The sequence below is a fragment of the Sciurus carolinensis genome, chromosome 1, assembly GCF_902686445.1.
Source record: "Sciurus carolinensis chromosome 1, mSciCar1.2, whole genome shotgun sequence".
Lineage (NCBI taxonomy): Eukaryota > Metazoa > Chordata > Mammalia > Rodentia > Sciuridae > Sciurus > Sciurus carolinensis.
Genome location: NC_062213.1, coordinates 179,056,058 through 179,074,145, shown reverse-complemented (window position 1 = coordinate 179,074,145; position 18,088 = coordinate 179,056,058). Strand labels below are relative to the sequence as shown.

The 18,088-nt window shown below is 39.0% G+C and overlaps 1 protein-coding gene across 2 annotated transcripts in view; it reads left to right on the top strand.

Moving 5' to 3' along the window:
• Positions 1-420: 420 nt before the first annotated feature.
• Nfyc (nuclear transcription factor Y subunit gamma) overlaps positions 421-18,088 on the top strand; it is a 62,785-nt gene continuing 45,117 nt past the window's right edge. The window contains exon 1 of one of the 2 annotated variants that reach the window (XM_047559050.1): positions 421-652. The gene's annotated coding sequence lies outside the window, so the exon portion shown is untranslated. Of the gene's footprint in view, positions 653-13,740; positions 13,919-18,088 lie in introns of those variants that run through there. The other variant, XM_047559055.1, reaches the window with a different exon arrangement.

The following is an 18,088-nucleotide window of genomic DNA, read 5'->3' as shown; positions in this document are numbered from 1 at the left end:
GTGGTTCCCAATTGCCCTCGATTTTTTTCTTACTATGCATTCAAATGAAAAAAGCAAGTTGTCGACGAAAGGTTACAAGCTAACCATTCATGTTTTTTTATTCTGGAATACACGGTTTTACAGTTTGGGGCAGCTAAAAGCCCTCTTACATGAATTTATAGTTTTGGTAACTTAACTTTAACAGCGAGTTAAAATTGCCATTCCCCATGCCGTCCTCCGTCCCATCTTTCTCTCCAAATCAAAAACACCACAAAGCTACCATTCCCTAGGACTCATAAGCGTGCGCAGCCCAACAAGGACCACCCTTCGCCTCTGGATCCCGTGAAGGGGTGGGATTAGAAAAACTCTCAACTCTCCTTCCGCTTCATCCGGCCGTCGCCGCTCCCCAATTCTCGCGAGACTTCAAGTGACCCGGCTTCTGCGCACTACACCACACAAGGAGTCGAGGCGCCAAGGGAGGGGGAGGGGAAAAGGGGAGACGGTGCAAACGGCGTGGCCGCCATCTTGTTTGTGCCCCCGCTCCGCGCGCGCTCCGTTCTCCGTGACGCACGCTTCCCCCTCCCCTCCGCCGTGCCCCGGCCCCTGCACTGCCCGACGCCGCAGGAGCGCGGGGGCGGCTCCTGCTCTTCCCAGGACAACGAGGCAGAGACTTGTGAGTGTGCGGGAGTTTCAATGGGAAGAGGGTTAGAGGGGGCGGCGGCGGGGGGAGGGGCAGCGCTTCCCGCCTTCGGCGGAGACCTCACTTCCCTCGTGCGGCCGCTGGTGCAGTTCGGTCCGGCCTGCCGCCGCCATGTTGTATCCTCGCCGGGCCCGCAGCTGTCGCCGCTGCCGCCGCACTCGCGGGGTCCGTGCGCCGCCTCGGCCGGGCCCGCGGGCTTTCTCCCATTGGCGGAAGGCGACGGCGGGGGGGCTCGCTCGTGATTGGTTGGTGGCGGGGAGGCCGCGGACCTGGCACCTTATTGGTCGCGCCGGCTCCGGCCTTTGGGGGTGACGAAGGAATGGGAGGCTGTGGGGATGTGCACGTCTTGGGCTCAGGTAGCGGGGACGATGACCCCTTACGGCGCAGGCGTGGGGATGGAGCCGGGGGAGCCTAGAGGCTTTTAGGCGGAAAATAGGGTGGTGACCTGGCAGGCACTTGGTGGGTAGTGTGGGGCACGACCCGGGATGGGGGACACTCTTCAATCCAGAGTCGCGCCCGGTACTACTTGCTTTTGCCTTAGAATGGGGGCGTACAAGCCCCTGGAGTCCTAGGCATGAAAACACCGAAACTCGAGTTACCGGCCAAGAGGGATCCAGGGGTGACTTGCAGTGTGACCCAATTTAGGGGTGACCCTGAAGCCCACCAGTTGAGTGCGTGGTATGGAAAGGGGGCGCATTGGGGCTCGAACTCAGATCAGGAATTTTGCTGGAATATGTGAGCTTTGAAACACAAGTTTTTGAGGAGCCCTGGAATTCAGTTACTGGGCCTGGGATGTGGTGGAGGAGCGGGTTAACTAAAAGGGATCCTATTGGATAAGTTGACCGAGTCTTAGTAACTGTTAAGTCTTGGAGGCACAGTGTTAAGTACCAGATCTATATCTAAGAAAGTCGACTATAGAAAGCATTTTGGGGAACATTTTCAGACTTGGGAAGTATATTGAGACTAATGATAGACTATTAGGTCTCAGAATTATGCCGCTAGTTTTGAGTGAAATTTTACTGCTTTAGGAAGGATACAGGTCAGGGCCTACGTTTCCAGGAAGATTTATAGTAAATGTTAGGTACTTGGTGGTTGGTTGTTGAATAGATATTGTTAGGTTCCCCTTTAAGAGGAAGAGATCTAACCAGATACTCTGGATTTTGGCTCATTTCTTTTTATATGTGCCTAAAAAATAACACCCATCCCCATATGCACTTTTAATTTTTTTTTAAATGAGCAACTCCAAATGCATATCCTTGCCGCTCACTTTAAGTAACAGGATTTACCAACACTTTCTTATTCATGTTTCTGATTGCTTTTGTTCTAATCCAGAGTTGTTAAGAATTGTTGGAAAGTACATTTTTCTCCCACTGAATTGTAGTGACTTAGATTGTTTTACACTCTCTCCTCCTAAGGTGTGGGGGACCACTGAAACATTTATGTTAAACCTCTGTGGGGTTTTTTTTTTTTTTAACATTGTAACTTCAATTAATTAATTAATTTATTTATTATTTATTTTCATGTGGCGCTGAGGATTAAACCCAGTGCTTCGCCCGTGCTACACAAGTGCTCTACCAACAAGCCACAATCCTAGCCCAAGCCTATTTTCCTAATTGGTTTTTCTTTAAGTGATCCCTTTTAACTTTAGATAGATGTTACTCTTGGTTCTCACAGCAGTTTCAAGAAATTCGAATGTTTTTCACTTTTGGTCAGTTTTGTGTGAATATGACTAAATTTTTGAGAGGTGGGGGAAAGTAGTAGAAAATGTGAATTGATGTTTTGGGGTACATTTAATATCACACTCCTGTTAAGTTGGCATTGTTGTCCCCATGTTGTGGATGACGACATTGAGGATGGAAGAGGTTAAGTAGCTTGTCCATTGTTGCTAAGTAAGGGCTTAAGCTGGAATTTGGCTTGATGCCAAAACCTGTAGTTTTTATCTGCTATATCATACTCAACATAAACCTGACTAGTTAAATTCCCCAATGGTTTTATATTTCCAAGTGGTTCTTCTTACTTTTGATTTCCGAATGTTGAACGTTAAATGTGAGAATATAATCAAAAAGAGTTGTATTGTTTCAAAGATTCAGACCACAGAATTGTAGGCATATAGAATATAGATTCACCCACTGAGTATTTAAATCATATCCCTTGGTTTCTGTTGTGAAAAGGAATGTTTGCAAAAAAAATTGCTAGATATTTTTTTTTTCTGAACCCAGGAAGTTAATGGGGAAAATATATGTACAGATACTTTAGGAATCTGCATTCTTTCAAATCAGGTTTCAGAATATTATTGATATAGTCTTTTTGTATATGGAAGTAATTTATGCCAGGCAGTGAGAAACCACCAAGTGCATAGTATAAAGAACTCACTAATGAGATTTTTCACCAAAATCTGTCATAAGATCTAGTGCCTTCTTTATACTGGGATACTGATTCTGGAATATGCTTATCCTGAATAGTGTGTAAAATTAAAACTGGACATGACAAGATATTTGCAGTTCCAATTTTGCTAGGAAACCTTTTAAGACAAATTTTGAGGGGCGAATAATGAATTGAAAGTCTTAATTGCTTTACATCTTATTGTGATTAGATGACGCATCCCCTGACCCCAGCCTTTTATTTGCAATTATATTGCAGTGTGGAAGTTAACAGGCAAAGCTATAGGGGGAAATAGGGCTTGCTTTACAATTTGTACATTGTTGATAAAAGCCTCATTTGATTCACAACACTCTTGTACTCCCCCCACTCCAATACTGGAGATTGAACCCAGGACCTTGTGTATTCTGGCCAAGCACTAAGCTAAGTCCCCATCCTCATTTGGTTCATTTATTAAGTTAAGCAAATATGAAAAATGTTATGGCATCTATAACTTAGTTTAATTTTTACTAAGTATAGATAAAGCTATAAAAACAAACATTTTATATATATGTGTGTGATATAAATTTTTTTTTCAGGAAGCGTTTCTTTCCTGTTTTTTTTTTTTTTCGGGGGGAGGCAGTGTACTGGGGATTGAACTCAGGAATACTCAACCACTGAGCCACATCCCCAGCCCTATTTTGTATTTTAGAGACAGGGTTTCTAACTGAGTGTCTCTCTGTTACTGAGGTTGAATTTGAACTTGTGGTCCTCTTGCCTCAGTCTTCGGAGCTGCTAGGGATTACAGGCTTGCCACTGAGCTTGGCAGGAAGCATTTTTTAAGCTGCCTGCTCTTTGATATCACAAACCACTTTTGTCCCATATTAGCCCCTTATACTATTTACTGGGTCTTGTTACCATCTGGAATTGATCACCCTAGAAATCTTGAACTCCCAGTAGGTCTGAGCTTAAATCATGGGAACCTTAGCTTTGTCTTCTGAACAGAAATTATACTTTATAGAGTGTGTCCATGTCATTCAGTTCTTTTATCATATAGTTCTCATTTATGTTTACATATTTTTCATTCAGTCAAAACTAATTCATTATTCTAGAGATATAAGGTGTTTTTCTCCTTTTATTTACAGAGACATGGAGGTAAAGGGCAGTGAAGGCCCATGCTAGATGTCTTTTTTGAGGCAACTTTGAAATTGACATCTCTTATCTTTTAATTCAGAAATAGTGAGCCATTAGGGTTCCATGAATCAAACTCAGTAATAATATAGCTACTACCTTTTATTGAGTACTAACATTGTACCAACTGGAGTACAAATGAATCATATGTACTATGCCACACAGTGTGAGATAGATATTATTACCATCCTCATTTTATGTGAGGAAACTGCTTTGAGTAAATTACAGTGTGCCTGTAGTCCAAACTACTGGGGAAATTGAGGCCAGAGTATCTCTTGAGCCCAGGAGTTCAAGGCCAGTCTGGGCAGTGTAGTGAAAACCCATCTCAAAAAAAAGAAAGAAAAGAAAAACAAACCAAAATCCAAAAGAAGAAAAACCATCAGTCTTGTGCTTAAAGTCTCAAGCCAGTAAGTAGCAGAGCCCAGAGTCAGACAAGGATCTGTGACTCTTAATTCCTATACAGTTTATGGAGCCCTTTTTCTTCTCTCTCTCTCTCTCTCTCTCTCTCTCTGTCTCTGTCTCTGTCTCTGTCTCTCTTTTGGTAGTATGGTAGTATTACACATTAAACTCTACCACTGAGCAACATTTCCAGACCTTTTTTTATTCTTTTGAAACAGAGTCTTGCTAAATTGCCCAGGCTGGCCTCAAACCTATGATCCTCCTGCCTCAGCCTCCCAAGTAGTTGGGATTACAGGTGTGTATTCCTGTGTAGTCTGGAGCCCTTCAACAGTCTTAACACCACAGCATATTATGAGAAAAGAAAAATCTTTGAATCTTAGCTCAAGAAATTATCTCAGTTCTTTCAGGACTATCCTTTGTACTGAGACCCAGAAGAGTAAGATTACCTTGACAAGGTCACTTAGTTTTGCTAGGACAAAACCAAAGTTTTGTAACCCAGTTGACTGGATTTCCAGACAGGTGCTCATTCCTCTGGACAGCTTTGCTTCCCTGTGGAAGCACTGACTTGATGGCAGAGATGATTTTTAAGTGACAAGTTTACCTTATTCACAGGAGGGGAAATGACAAAGGACATTGTTAAGGTCACAAACAACCACTTTGGGGTTTATTCCAGCCTCAGGCATACAACCTAGAAAGAACATTCCTTAGCCAGCAAGTTGTTCTTTTCCATTCTATTTCTTGTTCTCAGATGAAACTGGTTGTGAGTTATCTGATGTCTTATAGTCTCTCTTTTCATTTTGTTTATTCAGTTTTTCATGCATGCACTGTAACAAGTTAGGAAGATTATAGTAAGTAATTTTATTTATTTTTCTGCAGAGACTCAAAACACCCAGCATAATTTAAATAGATTAATTGCAGGAGGAAAGAGACTTCAAAAACATTAACCACAGACTGCCTTTGTGAATGGGGCATTGTAGTTGCTGATTTTGGAGTCAGTCAAAGGAAAGAATTCAGTTTCTGCAATGCATTTACCCCCTTTGTTTGCTGGGGCAGGTTCTTAACCTGGGACTCAGTTCCTTCCTCTGCAAAGTGGTGGGAATAATAACACCTTACAAGGTTATTATGAGAAATTAATAGAATAGCAAATGATAGGTACCTGTCACTAAGTGTACCTTAATGAGAAACACTTCATTTTCTTTTTGGAACCACATAAAATCTACCCCAACATTTAGTTAGCACTTACCTGATGAGGAGGCCTTTTGTAATTATCTGCTCTGTTATATACAGTAAGATTTCCATATTGGGGACAGCCACTTGATATAAGAGAAAAAACCTGATATAGTTGTGCTGTTGTAGCTTTGGAGCTGTGGGCCAGTGTGAGGTTAGTCTTAAACTTTGCACAAGAGATCATTTGTTTCGGTGAAAAGTTGTTTCATGATTGCTTCTGTTAATCCCCGGGTTCTGGTAATGATTCTGATGAAATGAAGACTTTTTCATGTTTAACAAAAGCAATGATTATTAAAATCTCAACAACTAGTGTTATCTTTCTGTCTGGGAGAGATTCGCCTTAATAGTAATTTTTAGTTTTTTTAATTGTAGAAATTGTCAGTTGGAGTAGGGCTGTGGGTTTGACTTGTGTGATTTATAGCCACCTGGGTAAAGTTTTCTTTTATGTAAGCTGAAAACATTGTGGAATGGTTTTGAAAAAACCTCTCTACCTGCAGAAATTTTTGCCAGGTTGCAAGATTTGTTGCACCCTTCCCACACGTAATGTTTTAGCAGTGATGTACCTGATAGCAATGAGACAACACCTGAACTTACAGTATGGGAGTTTAATTTCCATTTTGGTATTTCCCAATCTGTAGACAGGTAATTTATGAATTCAGTGCACTTTTATACAGTGAAAACTTTCTAATGGACTTCAGGTGCAATTAAGAGAGATGAATTAGAGTCTAACTTTGCATTTGAATATTTCCAGAATAGATTTAAATTAAAGGTTTAGATCTTCATGTCTAAGGTAAATAAGGTGTCCTATTTAAATGAGTACTCTTCATTTAAAGCTGACAGTATATTTTTATACCTCTGATTCAAGGATTGCTCTGTTTTTAAATACATCTATGGATATGAACCATAGGTAGTGATTTTAAGTGGGGCTTCAGTAAGAGGAGAAATGAGATGACTCATAGAAAATATTAGAATATAGAATATTTTGTATCATGTCACTGATCTAAATCTATGAATTACTGAAGGTTTTCATAGTACCTAATTTGCCTATTATTCCTATGTTCAAAAACTGCAAATTGTGATCTATATGAATTGAGATTCTTTGCCCAGAGTTAAGAAAATGTATTCTCCCAATGCTGGCATGATCTGTCCATTTTAAAAGAAAGAGCGAGCTAGGGAGGCTGAGGCAGGAGGATCTCGAGCTCAAAGCCAGCCTCAGCCAAAGCAAAGCACTTAGCAATTTAGTGAGACCCTGTCTCTAAATAAAATACAAAATGGGGCTGGGGATGTGGCTTGGTGGTCAAGTGCCCTTGAGTTCAATCCCTGGTACCCCCCCCAAAAAAAAAAAAATTAAAGAACAGACTAAAAGTATATGCCATCGGCACAGTTGAACATCTTTGCATCTTTAATTGTCCTAAAAATTTTTACCGTACCTTGAAAATAAGTAGCATAGAATTTGCTTATTATCAAATGTCAAAGTTTAGGAAGAGCGCATGTTTGGTTGGCACTAATTTGAGAGGCAGAGGATTACTATTTATGGTGGTATTTAATGTGATTTTCAGTAGTACTGAATTAAAAAGGAAAACTCCATATGTGTAAAACTCTAGCCACTTTGGAAGGTTGTCAGACTAGAGTTGCCTGTCATCTTTTCATTCCACTAAATTTTACCAGAATAATGGCCAAAGTGAAACACATTTCTTTATTACACAATAATAATAATAACAAGGATAATAATCATTATTTTTATGATACCAGAAATTGAACCCAAAGGTCCTTTTCCACTGAGTTATATCCCCAGCCGTTTTATTTTATTTTGAGTCTGGGTCTCACTAAGTTGTTGAGATAGGCATCGAACTGCCCCCCAAGTCACTGGGATTACAGGCGTATCTGGCAATTTCAGAATTATTTTTCAGAGCCTTTGTGCTCATGCCTTACAACCCTCCAAGAAGGTGAATACATTATGCATTGTCACTCAAACAAACTTGGCCATGGAACCCTGTTTGTGAGAATACCTAATAAACATTACATCTTATGACTGGTGTGTAGTGGGGCCCTATTGAGCAGTTCTGTTGTAGTCGGTAAATCATTTTGTATAGGATAACTTGGCCAATAGTCAAAAAGACCTTTTCTGGAAACAAGTCTCAAAACTGACATAGACTCTAAGGGATGAATGTGATTTCAAAGGTCATCTTATCTAGTTAACAATAATAATAGCAACTCCCATTTTTTGAACACTTATTTTTTTTATCAGGCACAATGTTGTTGTTCTGCATAGGTTATTAAGTAACACAGTCTTCTTAATGTTTTCCAGTCTACTTTTCAACATCTCCACTACTGTGTTTTTCAGTAACTTGATTATTGCAATGTTTTCCATGTTATTGATCTAGAGTGCTGTCATTCTTCCCTCCTGCCCCCTTCTCCAGCTTATTCTCCCCCTACTCCCCAAATTATATTCTGTTATCCTCTAATAAGGTAATTCTAATTATACCAGTTCCATGCTTAAAACTTCCCAGTGCCTTCTGAACTAGTGGCACACTTCTGTAATACCAGCAACTCAGGAAGTTTGAGGTTAGCCTGGGCAACCTAGCCAGACCCTGCCTCAAAATTTAAAAAATAGAAAGACTGCAGGATGTAGCTCAGTTGGTAGAATACTCCCTTGGTTCAGTCCACAGGACCACAAAGCAAGCAAGCAACCAAACTCATCAGTGCCTTACCATTGTCCTCATAATAAAGGTTTAGTACCTTAGCCTTGTCCAACCCTGTTTACCTAACTTTATTCCTCACCTCTTGCCTTTGGGCTGCTGCCACAATAAACTATAGCCCGTCCAGCTTTCAGCTGCTTTCAGTCAGTTCCAGGCCTTTGCATTGCAGTTTACTTTGTTTTAGTAGGCAACTGTTCTTAGAATTTTAAATCTCCCAAGAAACTTCCCCTAACCAGCTTGAAATTTAGACAGGTCTTCTATGTTCCCCCATAGGATTGTATGTTTGTCCATGCAGCACTATGATTGCCTGTTTTAACTTTAAAGATAATAGACTTTAATCTCCTTAAGAACAGGGACCATATCTTTAGAATCCAGAACTTCGGTAGCAGAATGCCTGTATTATTTATTGAGTGACTGCAATAGAGTTTCAGTAACTAGCATATTACTTAGCTGAAAGCGGGGAGGAGAGATTAGATTCTAAATCTGTCTAGCTTCAGAGACTGGGCTTTCTTTTTAGTTACTCCTCAGAGATACGCTTTCTTTTCTTGCTTTACATGTCTGTCAAGTGTTGACACAGCTTGTGCCTAACGACCCTATTTGTATCTTTTGAGACAGTATGTGCCATCTTTGGACAGCTCTAAGAGCTGAAGTACGTTCTCCTAGAATAATTGTCCATCCATTTTCCTTAGTTTATGCTTCAGGGATTATAATTTATTTATTTTTAAAAATATCTTTAGTTGTCAATGGATTATTATTTATTTATTTATATATTTATATGTGGTGCTGAGGCTCATTGAACCCAGGGCCTCACACATGCCAGGCAAGTGCTCTACCACTGAACCACAACTCTAGCCCAGAGATTATAATTTATTTTTAAAAACAATGTTGAGTGGGCTAGGGATATAGCTCAGTTGGTCGAGTGCTTGCCTCAAAAGCATAAGACCCTGGGTTCAAATCCCCAGCACCGCAAAAAAAAAAAAAAAAAAAAACAATGTTGAATTTATAATCTACCTAAGGCCCCACTTACTCATTTATTTCATTTATTCATTAGTTGATTCATTGAGTAATTTACTGAGCTCTAGTGCTATATTCCTGTATTCTAATGATGTTCATTGCTTAAAATGTTTCTAGGCCTTCTTTGGGGATTGTCTTCAGAATTTCTCCTAGATTCTTTTGAAAATGTGTTGACACTTTTTTTTTCTTTTAACTTTGAGGTAGATATGATTTGGGAAATAACTAATAGTTGTTCAGGATCAAGTCAGGTGAAAAATATGTGTCAGAAATTGCAATCTGGCAATCCTTGGTTTTCTTTGATTATGAACTTTAAAAAAATTGATCAAAATTTAAAATTGAAAGATATGGCATTAAAACAAAAAAATCTGAAGCAACAGTCTAGTGTTCCTACATTCTTTTTCGTTGAAGCTGATAGCGGTTGCCCCTTTAGATAGGACATTCACTCAGCAAGTTTACTTAATCCTACTACTGTTTCATTGACCCTGGCTGAGGCTGGGTTTAGTTTATAAATTTATGCTGAACACTGGCAATATATGTGGTGGATACAGTTGCTTACTTCAAGAAACCTTCTCTGGCCATGGAAGCATGTTACAAAGTAATTACAAGACGTGTAAGCACTATAGTAAAGTCTATATTATAAACAGTAATTGAGTACCTACCACATTTCACATAATATACTGAGTGCTTTCACTTTTCTCAGCACTCCTTTGGATTGATATTTTTTTTTCCATTTTACTCATGAAGAAATAAGCTCAAGAGTGGTTAAGTAACTTAGCCAAGATCATACAACTAGTAAGTAGGTAACTATGATTTCACAAATCTGTCTTCTGGCCACGAGCATCAGTTCTCACTTTGCCTTCTTTAAGGGCATTTATGCTTGAATATTGTAACTAGTCACTGGTTTTGTTTTATAGTGATTGAATGTTTTTTGGAGTGAGAAGATGGAATTGATGTAGAAGGCTGCTGATATCCAGGGCCAGGGAAAAATGGAAGTTGGAGTCCCAGAGATCCCACAAGGCTTTTGGTCCACAGTAATGGTAGGCTAGAGAAGAAAGAGCTATAGTGAGTGAATGGATCAGGCTGCCAAATGGAAATTCAGGGTAATTTGAGTTCTCTTCCCACAGTGACTTGAATTCTACTAAGGTAACTGTTGAGAAATGGAAGTTGAAGTGTTTTTCTTGCAAACTGCCAAGAACTAATAAAAACTATGCCAAAGACCTTCACAGAGTGTCAAGGGACATGATTGGTTTAATCTGGTACATCAGAAACAGAGTTGAAGGGCAGATTTGTGGAACAATAACCAGACCTCAGCTGGGATTGGTGGTGAAAGGTATGGATTTCCTGCATAAAAACTGGAAAAGATTTTAGTAGCTACTGGGAGTCCTCCCACACTGCCCTTTATAGCTAAGAAATTGCTTACTGCAGGGTGTGCTGGGGATAGAAGAGGCATTCCCTCAAGGTAGCTTTAGGGCTGTATGTAGGAGTTGTCCTTCTTTGCTTCTTAGTCTCTCCCTCTGTAAAACAAGGAAGCAGGATTGTATGACATTTAGCACTTCATATTTTTTCAGTGCTTATTCAAGTACCATGCAATCTACTTTACATATGTTACCTCATTTAATTCTTACAGTGGCTCTGTAATGTACATGGTGATATCTGTATGTTATAGATGAGCAAACCAAGGCTCAGGCTTAGTTCAGTGTTATGGAGTTGAGAGGAGTATTCAGAATTTGAAACTAGCTTTGCCTGACTCCCAAGTGCTTATTTGTTTTGCCATACTGACAGTAACTAATATGAAGTTGTGAACATATTCTCCCTATTTTTCTGACCACCCTTCCAAGATAACAAGTGAGCTTCTTTGCTTCTTTGAAGCGACTTGGGCCCTCAGTGTTGTGGGATTAAAAGAAGCTCTAATGCGCATTCTCTCCACAGACTGAGGATAGCTGTTCAAAATCTGCAGTCTAAGCTTTTGAGAAAACAATTAAACCTGTGACTCTATGTAGCTTCAGACACTTCCCCATAATGCATTCTGTTAGCATAAACTAAATTCTTCTTTAGGTGCCGTAGTGAAATTGCTTCATAATCAATCAATATTTTTATGTATGCTGTTGTTAAGGATTTAGTTGTTTCAAGTCCTTACACAGTTTAAGTGTGCTTTGCTACTGGTTAAATGTTCCTAATAATTTATTAAGAAATTTCTATTAATTGTTAGGGTGTAGTTTTATCTATACTTAATTAGGTCTCTGATAGGCAGATAAAACTTAACATTGGACAGATTTTGTTTTTAAATTAGTGAAGTTAGGTAATGGTTTATGCCATCTGTGCACGTGTGGCACCTAAAAATGACCTTTGATATGTCCTGAGGTGTTCCATGTCGTGGTAAGTAATGTAGTGCAGTGGAAAGAGTACCACTCCAAGTGGGATCTGAGTTTGCATCTAAATGCATGGGCCAGTTACTTAACTTCTCTGAACCTCAGTCTTTCTCACACATAAAAGAAAATTGTGGTGAGAATTAGAGGGGTAAAGTTGTAATGTACCTAGCACAGAACTTTATGCTAGTTGGTATTCAGAAATTGCCTCATTTCATCTTGGGAAATGAGTGAATGTGTGTACAGAAGTTAATATGACTTATATGTCAAAGTAATAGGACAGACCATCTCACTTCTCTTTCAAGTCCCTGATGAATTTCTGCATATGCCAAAGACAAGTTCTCATGTAAAGTCAAGCAAGAAATTTCTAGCAAAGATCTGATCTGTCTGACCAAATAGCTGCCTAGTTTAATAGTCCTGGGATATTTAGCTTTGATAGGAGGAAGCAGATCTAAGATTATTAAATGCTTCAGGTGATGATGATATGTTTCTATTTGAATATTTTGTAATAAAGAAAAGAAAGCAAGACATATTAATTGATTTTCACCATGTTGAGAGCCTCCTCTTAAAGTGTAAGCAGTAGGGCCCAAAATCTTTAAACAAATCTTTGACCACCACTGATGAATTCAGCACCCCAGGTTGTTTCAGAAACCACCAGTCAAATAAAAATACTCCTAATTTCCTGAGATCAGCCCTGATCCTTATTCTTGAATATGTGGTAGAAAAATGTATCCTTTGTGATGTCAGAACCCTGTAACAGTAAAAGCTAGTCAACAACATTTGATTTTATGATTGCCCCATTGTAAATTAGTTAATTCACGAAACCATCATGTGCTTTTAACAGGGTATTTACTGATGTTTTATCTTCTGTGCAACTCCTGCCCCCCCCCCCCCATTATTAGATTTCCTTCTTGGCTTTCTGTAGACATTTTTGAAATACCACTGCCCAGGCCACCAGCTTCATGTTACTCCCCCAGTTTTTCTGTTTTTATTACTTTAAGATAAAGTGCCTTGTCCTGATGTAATCTGTGCTTTTAAAATTATCATGAACATAATGACGTGCCATTTAGAAATCCTGCAAACTGTTGTTATGAGGATTAGTATCACTCTTGGTACTTACTGTTAAAGAAGCTGTGTTTTCTTTGAATTAACTCTACTTAGTTTTCTTTTTCTTTTTTTAATGCTCAAAAGAATACTGAAGGTAGTTAGTCACAACTTTCCAGCCTGCACACATTGCTGCTTTGGTTTACTGCCACAGGATAATATAGCAATGTCTTACAGACATCATTGATGGCCAATCAGAAGCAGTTAAATTACCTTAAATTTTTTAAAAAATGGAACTCTGACAACCAATAAGAAATCCTTTGGGTGGGAACTGTTAACAACCCTTTCCTTTGATTTTAAGGACAATTCTAAATTTGCAGTATCCAGTTTTGGAAGCACATGAGGCCCTAGTATATCTACCATATGTATTTGCAGGCCATTTCCAATCCTTAAGTTCCTGGTAGTTTGAAGTCTGAATCTGACCCCTGTTCTGCTTCTCAAGGTAACTTTAAAACAGGAAGTGTACAAAGGAGGTAACTGATGACGTGAACAGCCAATCATGGCTTTGTGTTCTTAGCTGATAAAGCAGCTCAGCCAATGGCACAGCTCTGGAGGCAAGGTTTGGTGTCAAATAGCAGGCTAGATTGAATGCCTTTGACTGTTAAAGTGGAAGGAGGCTGCAGGGCTTCATTGGAGCCTCGGAGTTTTTCACTGAGGCAGGGGTCAGCTGAAAGACAAAGAAAAATGGCGAATAGTTTGTTGGGGGGTGGGAAGACAGCTGTTCGGGTTTTCACTGGAGTGGACATTCCAGACTCAGGTTTCTGCATCTCCTGCTGCTTTTGTTTCCTCCGTCCTTTTGGGGGGGGAGGGATAGGAGTGACTTAAATTCTCCCTGTCCGAGGAGATATAAATAACTACATGTAAAATTAATGCAGTTCCCGGTAAGTTTAATTCTTTGTTTTGTGTTGAAATGATAGAAACTGTTTAGCTTCAGAGAGTGTAGACAAGTTGCACTGTTTCAGAAAATGGCCACTTTACATTCCAGGCATACCTTTTAGTGCACCTAGAATACCTTGCTTGGTTTAGATTTTGCATGTCCTTCAGCTAGGATTTCTTTTCCTAGTTGAGTATTGACAAGATCAGGTACAAGAAGAACTAATCATTTTTCAGGGACACACAGAAGCAAAGCACTTTTCTTTTTTTTGCATTGGGTAAACTTAACTGTTTTCCAAATAATTTTCCTTTGTTCAAGTGCACTGAAGCTTTCCTACAGAATAAGCTGATTTTTTGTAAGAGTTTTTCTATTTCTGTGCACTTTATTGACATGTGTGTTTTCAGAGATAGAAGCCACACTATGACTATTCGAAATTTGTGTGAAAATAGAATTTGCACCGATACAGGTTCTTATGGTGAAGGCCCACATGCCAACATGAAATTCTCCCATAACTTTCTTGATCTACCTGTCTGCCTCTAGATTCTCTTAAGTTTGTATTAATATAGTAATAATAGTTGTTTTAAAATGCACATTTTAGCTTAGAATGCTGGTTAAAAACAGACTTCTCCAGTTACATTGGCAGTGACAAAAGCAAATTGTTTTCCACTAATTTCAAATATTTTGTCATGTTGGCTCGGCTCTTAAAATGATATTAGAAAAAATGTTTTTCATTTTCAGCATGAAATATTTAAAATCCTAATTTATTTGCAGTTTGTAAATAGCAAAGTTAACACACTCTTATCTTTTGCCCTTGATATTTTCCCCCTATTAGGGATATGAAGCTAATGTAGGTTGCTAATTAGCAACCACTCAATTCTTGTGAATAGTGAAATATTCAATCCCATATACTAAGATTTGTAATACATATGATTTAAAATTCAATTCTTATTTTCTTTTTATTTGCAAACATGGAATGAAGGTCATTGGAACATTTCTGCAGCAGACTCAGTGTGAAGCAGTGAGCCAGCAGCACTCTCTGGATAGGGAAAAGGAGCAGGCCCAATTAGAGAAGTTTGGAGGGTTGTTGATCTGCCTTGCCTTTCCTTTAAAGGATTTACCTGAGAGAATCCTTAGGGTTTTGGGTGTTGTGCTTTTTGAGTTGGAGCACTGTAACACCAAAGTTCCAGGATGCAGGCCTCTGTCGTTGCTTAGAAAAGTGACCTTGAAAAACTGCCGAGGAGTTGAAAGATTGAAGGGCAAAGTTTGTTTATACAGATTTGGACTGAAAAGCTCTATTTAAGATGAAAAGGGACTGTACTTTTGATGTTCAAGTTCAGTGGTTAGGAATCTGTATAGATTCAAATTATGAGTTTTTAAGCAATAAGACAATGGGGCTGCATTCAGTCTCTCTCCCACTCTTCTTTCTTCCCTTCCCCCAGCAAAAAATTCTAAATCCTTCTGGTATGATAGTTGAGTGAACTGTCTAGCAGATTCAGAATTCCTTGCACACCACCTTATCTTTGAAATCTAGAGGGTTCTTAGTGAAGAATGGTATTTCAGGAGTTGAAAGTAGCTATTTGTGAAACTCCTTTTGGAAGATTGGAATCCTATGGTAAGAAAATGTTCATTCTGAGAATTTAAGTCCTAAGAGAAAGAAATATGTTAAGCGTTACATTTTAAAGTGTAATTACTTTAATTTAAATATATGTTTTACACTGATTTACATTTCAGGTTTTATACATGATTTAAAAACAATTGTAATACTGAGTGACCTTGTTTGCTCTGGGACAAGACCTGGAAAGGGAGGTAAAAGTGAAGGTGGGGTACAGTATGAAGCCAAAATAAAAACTCTTTGTAAACTTGATGACTTCGCAGATTTAACTGCTTAGAAAAGCATCTAACCTAGGTTCTTCACCCTTTTAGGGTAAAGGACTCTTGGAGAAACTGATCCACTATCTGTAAAAGTTCACATAGGCAAATCTGTGCAAAACCTCTGGTGACTTAGGATATTTTCTGTTGTTTCCTATGTTGAATGCTGTTTACATGATCCTTTCATATAACATTTTAGACAGGTAAATGTTTTCCAGAGAAATGAAGAAAATTATTTCTAGAAAGAGCAAAGACTTTCTAGATCTGATTATAATTTTGAGTGGGGTGGTATGGGGGAGGCTTAGATGGAGTCCGAGGTTTGAATCGGTGTTTACTCTGGTAACAATATTTTGAGGCAGCACAGTGCAAGCCATTGAAGTCAAGAGACCTGTGTTCAAGTTCCACTCAATTCTATTGCCAGCTTTGTGAGCTAGGGCAAGTCAGCCATTTAGTGTCAGCTTCCTCATGTGTAAAAAATGAACCTAAAAATAGCACCTTCTTATTTAGTGAGTCTTGAATGAGATCATGTATGTTAAGGGCTTTGAAAATTATGAATTGCTGCCTAAATATTATTTGTATTAATCTAGACTAATTGGAGACAAGTATGGCATCAAAGGAAACAATGCTAATATTTTAATAAGTTTACAAAGAGGTTTGTTTAAACCACATACACATGCCTTCTCTGTATGTTCCCGTTTGTACTAACAGTACCCCCTCTATTCAGTGCCTACGTTGAGGTCACCAAACCTTCATTAAGGGTTCTATGAAAGAATTTAAAACCCTTTGTCAAAAATTTAAGGACCTCAGAATAAGATGAATTGGGAATATTTTTTTAACAGCATTAGATTTAAGAACCTGTCAGAATAAAAGCTGAAAGCCTATTCTGATTGGATACTGTGATTTGCATTACGATACAGGTAAGTTGTAATGGTTGCTGGTGTTTACCAAGCAGAGGTTACATTTTTAGTTTGTGCACCAAATATTTATAAAGTAAACTGAAGGCATTTTTGTTTGCTTTGTAGTCATATGATCTTTATATGTTCAGGTCTGGAAGGTAGTTACAGCTTACAGAGTAGTAGCAAGCAAGTCAGTGTTGGGATGAAGACTTAAAAATATTGGTCCCATTAAAATCTAAGCACTGCCATAGATTTCACGCTGTGATACTGTGAGATACCTAACAAATGGTGGAAACCCATGTGGGTTTCTTTCATATCCATTTTATATACCTAATGTTATCTATTTTAGGACTTCCCCCCTGCCCCCCCGCCTTTTCCCCTGGTGTGGGGCTGATATTTTGTGATCTATTTGATTTCCTATCCTATAAGTCACTTCCATCAGGCATGGTCAGTCAGCATTAATATCTTCCTCCTTTCTTTGTATTGAAAGAATCATACTTAGAATGAGATTTGGCAAAACTAGTATTGCCCTCTCCAAATAAAATTCTAATTCCAGGGATGTGTGTGTGTCAGTAATCATGATCACTGTGGGTTTTTGTTCCTAAAACAAGATGAGGTCTCCATTTAAAGAAGCTGTATATTTTTGTGGGGGCTTCAGTAACCCAGAATCATTCTTGAAGCTCATCATAGTCATTTTCATGAATCACATTTATTTTTGCCCATTTCTTTCTCTAATAATACAGAGTTTTGAATAAGTCCTAAATTATGCTAGTGGCAATCATTTAGGGATCTAGTCTAGTTCCTTTCTTTTTCTCTTTTGGTACTGGGGATTGAACCCAGATGTGCTTTACCACTGAGCTCCATCTCCAGTCCTTTTCATTTTTTATTTTGAGTCAGGGTCTCACTAAGTGTCTAAGGCTGATCTCCAACTTACAGTCAGTTCTCTTACCTCAGCCTCCCAAGTCACTGGGATTACAGTTGTGTGGCACTGCGCTCCACTTGGTTCTTTTCTTGTAAAGGGGAAACTGAGGCCCAGAGAGATTAGGTGCCCTTATTAAGTAAGGTCTTTCAGCTTTTATATGGTGGCTGGCTTGTGCAAGATCAGAGATTCAACTCCCACTCAATTCATTGCATGTTCATTTTATTCCTCTAGGTTTTTACTTCTGATCTTCCATGTTTTATTTTCTTTTGGTATATCCATACAGGCTTACTCTTGGACACAGAAGGAACAGAGAGAAAAATAGGCCATGGAGAAGGTTCAGAAGTTTCCACAAGGAATCTGTTAGATAGAAAGTCTGCTGTGGCAGCAGACTTAGCATCCCTTTTGGGATCTGAAGATCTCTTGCCTCAGCCAGTTCCTTATTCAGAAAAGTGAAAATCAGCTAGGAGAATAATGGTGCCCACCTGGCTTA